Source organism: Littorina saxatilis, linkage group LG8 (assembly GCF_037325665.1).
Source record: "Littorina saxatilis isolate snail1 linkage group LG8, US_GU_Lsax_2.0, whole genome shotgun sequence".
Classification (NCBI taxonomy): domain Eukaryota; kingdom Metazoa; phylum Mollusca; class Gastropoda; order Littorinimorpha; family Littorinidae; genus Littorina; species Littorina saxatilis.
The window spans coordinates 72,989,210-72,995,496 of NC_090252.1; the positions used below are offsets into that span (position 1 = coordinate 72,989,210).

A 6,287-nucleotide genomic window follows, 5' to 3' on the forward strand; every position below is an offset into this window, starting at 1 on the left:
AGACCAGGGAGGCAGGCAGAGGCTGTGTCCTGAGTGTGTGCAGTGATAAAGTTGAAAAACAAATTATTTTTTGAAAGAGAAATAAAAAATACATCACAGAGAAAATAAATTTACTAAATTAGTGAAATTGAGATGCTTATATTTAATAATTAATATTCCAGTTTTGATTTTTGCGTGTTACTGTTACTGTTAGGTTTGGGAATCAATGTGATCCTATTTAACTTCAAGTATTTATTTTTCAGAAAGCTATGAGTATGACGGTGCTCACTGCTTGTTTAAACTGAAGGTGAAAGCTGAGATGGACAGTGACCTTAACACCGCCACCGATGCCAGTAACGCAAAATGTCGTTCCGTCCCGAGGTGAAGATGAACAGGTATGGCTCGATAGCAATGAGTGCCGCATTGATTGTGACACATGCAACAGCGTATTTTTGTTTTGTGAATTTGGCTTATTTTGTGCTTTATTCTGTTATAGTTATAACCAAATGTGTCCAACAAATTCAGCTGATCTCGTTTACTGTTTTAATGAAACAAATGTATTTGTTTTCAGTAAAGGGGAAAACATAGGGTGGGGTGCTAGGTCGATTTTATTTATATATTTAACAATTTTTTTAAAAAATTTTTGTGCAGTTTTATTGATGTTTGTTTTTAAGTAACACAGGCATCTCATTGATGAGAAAGTGTGAACTGTGTCCGCGAGATGCCAGAGAAGAGTAACTTTTCTTCCAAAGTCTGCAAAATTGAATTTCAAATTTAACCTTTTTGATGAATATTTTTGAATAAATACAAAAAGTTCTAGTGTTTCGAGGAAAACATAAGGTCAGTTTAACTTTAAACAAGGATTTTTGGTGTGTGTTTGTTCTTCTGTCTGAAAAAAAAAAATCTGCTTGAAGTAAATACACACAAAAATGTTCATCTCCAACTGCTGAATCCCCACATCAAATGCCACTCTGTATGCCCCTTTAAAAATGATTGCAATTATATATATATTCCTCATCTTCTCCTGAATCCAAAAATATAGAGATGTCACGTTTAATTTGAACATTTGCTCAGATTGGTTTTTAGTGCTGATGGTTTCTCTTCAGGCCGACAGATTGTCTAAAATATGTATTGCTTCATGTACATGACTTTTTGTTCTTCTTTTCTTCTATTCAGCGGACACAAGACTACGAGCAGAGCCGAGCTGCAAGATGAACATCAGTTCTTGCTGCTGGAGAAGGTTCTACAGGAGCAGATGGACCTGATGCGACTAATTTAGTAATTGGTCGCCAAAGAATTATGGTGGAGCCAGAGCCTTTGCTACTGTTCGATGGAGCCATCTTTTTACTGTTGAGTGTGGAAGATGTTGAAGGCACATGATGGATTTGTCGAAGGAGTGATCAGTGGTACTGGTAGGTGGCTTTGAATGCTATTGTTAACGCAGACCAGTCATGCCTGTGCTATTTTCCCCAGATAACTGTAGCAAGATCTTGTGAGTGTGACATGTTATTGTTAGACGCTCTTTAGGCTTTAAATGTTATCTTGAGTGTGTGCTTTTTTGAGGATGCCAGATGTCATCACGGTTCACGGGTGTATCTTAACTGTTCAGCAGTTCTCAGTCATGACAAGTTACCCATTATCCTGGGAATTCATGCAAGGTTAATGCGTATTGGTCACATTTGTGAATTTAACGAACACATTTTGATGATAAAACTATGCTTATGGGGGACGCACAATGATGGGCCTCTTTTTCTCATGTGGGGTGCGAAAAATACATGCACCACTTTGTTTTCTGTGATCATTGCATCTGTGAGAAGTAATGCAAATATTGCTCTGAGGCCAGAGCTGCCATCTGCTAGGTTTTCAGGGATGCTTGCTTTATTGTAACAGAAATTGCTACGCTGTTTCCTCAAGTTCAAAATTGCTAGTGCTACACTCAAGCAAATAATCACAAACATGCAACAGTGCCTTCTTGTGAGTTCTGATTCTCACTTCGTGTAGGTGTCGGATTATGGGTCAGAAAAAAATTGTCCACACTGAATAGTATCACGGTTGACGCTCTCTTATGGGCATAACTATGTTTGTGCTTTCCAAATGAAGATTTGTGAGATAGCATTGAATGATTGATGCAGGTCACCTGAGGTGTGTGATCACATTTTATGACAATGCTACCATTTGCTCTTCTGAAAACTTGTTTTTAAAGCAAGTGCGATTATTGATTTTTTTGTTCCAGGTGACAGTATGATGCTTCCAGATTGAATTGTTTGTATGTGAAGAAGAGCTGTCTGAATATTTGATTTTTGGAATTCAGTTGGCTTGTTTTGTTTGTTTCAGATCCATGACCATGAGCTCGGTGTGGTTGGTGGACATGAACTAAAGACGACTACTGATGCTGTGATGGCGAAGGTGTTCCATAGGCTACAAGGTTGCTGACATAGGGCTCTGGGGGAGGGCAGGGAAAGAGACCATGGTGTACGCTGCGACTAAAAGCCATCAACAGTGAGCTGTTTTTCATAATTTGTAAAATCATCCTGGTCCTATTAGGAAGAAGATAAAATCCATGTCTACAAAACAACAAGTTATTTCTGTCTCAAATTTTGTTCTTTGGAATCAGTTTTAAATTTGCCATGTTTCACATGTGAATGATAGTTGTCAAAGCTTTTACACTTCACATTAAATTGCTAGAAGCCAAGTTCCTGAGCTCATTTGTCAGTGTCATGGATTTTTGACTACATACGAAATAAGGATGTTAGCAAACGGTATGAAGTCGTCACATATGCGTCTGCATGTCATAGTACATGTATTATGAATTTCCGAAGGCCCCCAAATAAAAAGTCATAGTAAAGGTAACTTTAAAACAAATATTAGGGTAAGTATTTTTATATTTAGTCAAGTTTTGACTAAATATTTTAACATCGAGGGGGAATCGAAACGAGGGTCGTGGTGTATGTGCGTGTGTGTGTGTGTGTGTGTGTGTGTCTGTGTGTGTGTGTGTGTGTGTGTGTGTGTGTGTGTGTGTGTGTGTGTAGAGCGATTCAGACTAAACTAATGGACCGATATTTATGAAATTTGACATGAGAGTTCCTGGGTATGAAATCCCCGAACGTTTTTTTCCTTTTTTTCATAAATGTCTTTGATGACGTCATATCCGGCTTTTTGTGTAAGATGAGGCGGCACTGCCACGCCTTCATTTTTCAACCAAATTGGTTGAAATTTTGGTCAAGTAATCTTCGACGAAGCCCGGACTTCTGTATTGCATTTCAGCTTGGTGGCTTAAAAATTAATTAATGACTTTGGTCATTAAAATTCTAAAAATTGTAAAAAAAAATAAAAATTTATAAAACGATCCAAATTTACGTTTATCGTATTCTCCATCATTTGCTGATTCCAAAAACATATAAATATGTTATATTCGGATTAAAAACAAGCTCTGAAAATTAAATATATAAAAATTATCATCAAAATTAAATTGTCCAAATCAATTTAAAAACACTTTCATCTTATTCCTTGTCGGTTCCTGATTCCAAAAACATATAGATATGATATGTTTGGATTAAAAACACGCTCAGAAAGTTAAAACAAAGAGAGGTACAGAAAAGCGTGCTATCCTTCTTAGCGCAACTACTACCCCGCTCTTCTTGTCAATTTCACTGCCTTTGCCATGAGCGGTGGACTGACGATGCTACGAGTATACGGTCTTGCTGAAAAATGGCATTGCGTTCAGTTTCATTCTGTGAGTTCGACAGCTACTTGACTAAATATTGTATTTTCGCCTTACGCGACTTGTTTTACTTCTCTTCTACAAGGATTACAATGTGTTGTAATTTCCTCACTCAAGTATAGTTGGTGTGTTGTAAAAGCGTATGGTGTGTATGCAAGTTTGTGTGTCTGTATGAATTTTAGCAAGTTTACAGGCGTCAGGAAATAAACTTTAGACTTTTCTCAAACCAGTGATAGTTGTTTGATGATCTAAGTTCATGTTATTTTTTGTTTTGTCTTGCAGAGGTTGTTCCGTGAAGCTGTACGGGTGCCACAGGTCAAGACCTTGACGACGGCCGTTCAAGACTGTTTTTTGGAGGTCTGTGATAAAAGAAAGAGACAACAGGCCATGGAAGAGCCTTCATGATTTGGTTTACAGTCATTGAACTTTGTAATCTCTGTTGGCTTATTTACAATGCTAGTTGCAATAATTTGATGAATGCAAGATTTGACTCGCCTGAGAAATTGCTAGTGAGTAATTGTATTTCCCAGTTCAGGTCTGTGTGGCTGATGGGTAATGTACAGAAGAGTCTGGTGTTTTGTTGGACATTATTTAAGCTAAGCTTTAAACTTCACACTCTTCTACAGATGATGTTCAGACATGATGTACCCTTTTAGGTTGTGCCAGAACGACATAAGATTTAACTGGAAGTGCTCAACTACCATTACTATCAGTGGAGACGCATGGATGCATTTGAACTTTTCTTGTGGGTATCCCGTACTAAAAATATAGAATACATGATTCTGGGAAAGCTGTTCAAGGGCACTTACACACTATATTCGATTTTTAATACACGACTCAAACCTTCAGGATAAATCAAAATGAATAAAATACAAGTATAAAGAGTTCAGAAAAGAAGAAAACAAAAAGTGAACAAATAGAGAGAAAAGGTTTTAACAATTCCTTGCCATTTATGGGAGTCGAACCCAAGACCGCCAGGACAGGGGGCTAGTGTACTACCACTGAGCCAACCAAGCACACAATTCCCACACATGAACAGAGACAGTTGAACTGCAAACATTCATTACACTTGGGTTCTTGAGAGTGTGTCGACTCGTCGGTTTCAGACTTTCTCCATTTGTATTTGGGTTTTGTACGTTTTCTTAATCTCACAATTATTTGTGGTTGCGGTGATACCCATAGGGCATTTGACAAAGGCTGATGTTACTAAACTGAAATAGAATTGGTAATTCTGGGAAATAGTCCGCTGGAAGTACTCAATAATCATGCAACCTTTTGATTATTTTGATTTATTAGATCATCCAAAACGTTTGGAATGAAGAAATTACGAATTTGTTTGTTTAAAGTAATGGGAAAAAAATGCAGCGGAAGAGGGTCAAACCAGTGAACAACCATGTAAGAAAAAGCGATCAGGCGCTTTACCAACTGAGCTAATTTATCTCACGATTGATTTTAACTTCAAATATTACACTAGTTCTTGAGCGTGGGTATCAGTATTGACTCGACTCAAGTGTCCAAGTCTCTCCGTTCACATTAGTGTACTGTACATTTTCTTTATCTCACTGTTTGAGTTAAGTTATTAACTGACCCTATTCTCCTGTTCACTTTGTATAAGAATAAAAAGCAGTATCAAGTAGCGTTAACTTCAAGTGTGACCGACATTATGTTGTTGTCTGGCTCCAAAATGCATTGACCAATCGCCGAAAGGCGCTGACGCCATTGCATGAAAGGAAGCAAGCGATTAAAAATGGGCGTCGACAGAGCCAATGAAGGGGGATACCAACTTGCAGTTCTCATTCACTTGTGGTTGTGTTCAGTTGTAGTAAATGTTTACTGAGCCTGAATTTGCTGTGCAGAGGATGTTACATGTAAAACACGCCTGTGTTGCACAACATTGGAAAATTTGCCTTTGACAAGTGATTTTCATCAGTGCACGTATATTAGATTTTTTCATGTGTAAAACTTTTGTGCTATTTGATGGTTTAAACAAAAATTAAGCTTATCTGCAACAACAATTAGTGGTAAAAACCCCAAAATCAGCAACAAAAAATCAAAATATCATTCCGGTCAAAAAATCCAAACTGATGTTGTTAAGTGTTTATCTGCTTCACATCAAACATTTTTGTTTAAGTACAGCAGGGGTTATGTTTCTGATATTTTTTACACATGAGCAAAAGCTTTTTTCCACATTGGCCCTCTACTGGTGCAATTCAGTCTGCTCTGCATGTGCTGCACTGCTTTTTATCAGTTTTGTTCTAGTTATCCTTTCTTTTGGTCATCTGGAAGCCTATTTGATAATGTTGAAAACTGAAGCTTTATTTTTTTGTATTGGGTATTTTCCAGGTTGACTATATCAATATGAGGCTTATATCGCGCGTATTCCGTGGGTACAGTTCTAAGCGCAGGGATTTATTTTTTTATTTTTTTTTATTCAAGGCGCAGGGATTTATTTATGCCGTTTGAGATGGAATTTTTTTACACAATACATCACGCATTCACATCGGCCAGCAGATCGCAGCCGTTTCGGCGCATATCCTACTTTTCACGGCCTATTATTCCAAGTCACACGGGTATTTTGGTGGACATT

The 6,287-nt window shown here is 37.6% G+C and overlaps 1 long non-coding RNA gene across 1 annotated transcript; it reads left to right on the forward strand.

Annotated features, from left to right (window-relative positions):
• Nucleotides 1-2,173: 2,173 nt before the first annotated feature.
• LOC138974307 (uncharacterized) lies at nt 2,174-4,911 on the forward strand. The gene is made up of 2 exons (XR_011458390.1): nt 2,174-2,478; nt 3,983-4,911. It is a non-coding gene; the product is annotated as an uncharacterized lncRNA (long non-coding RNA).
• Nucleotides 4,912-6,287: the final 1,376 nt, after the last annotated feature.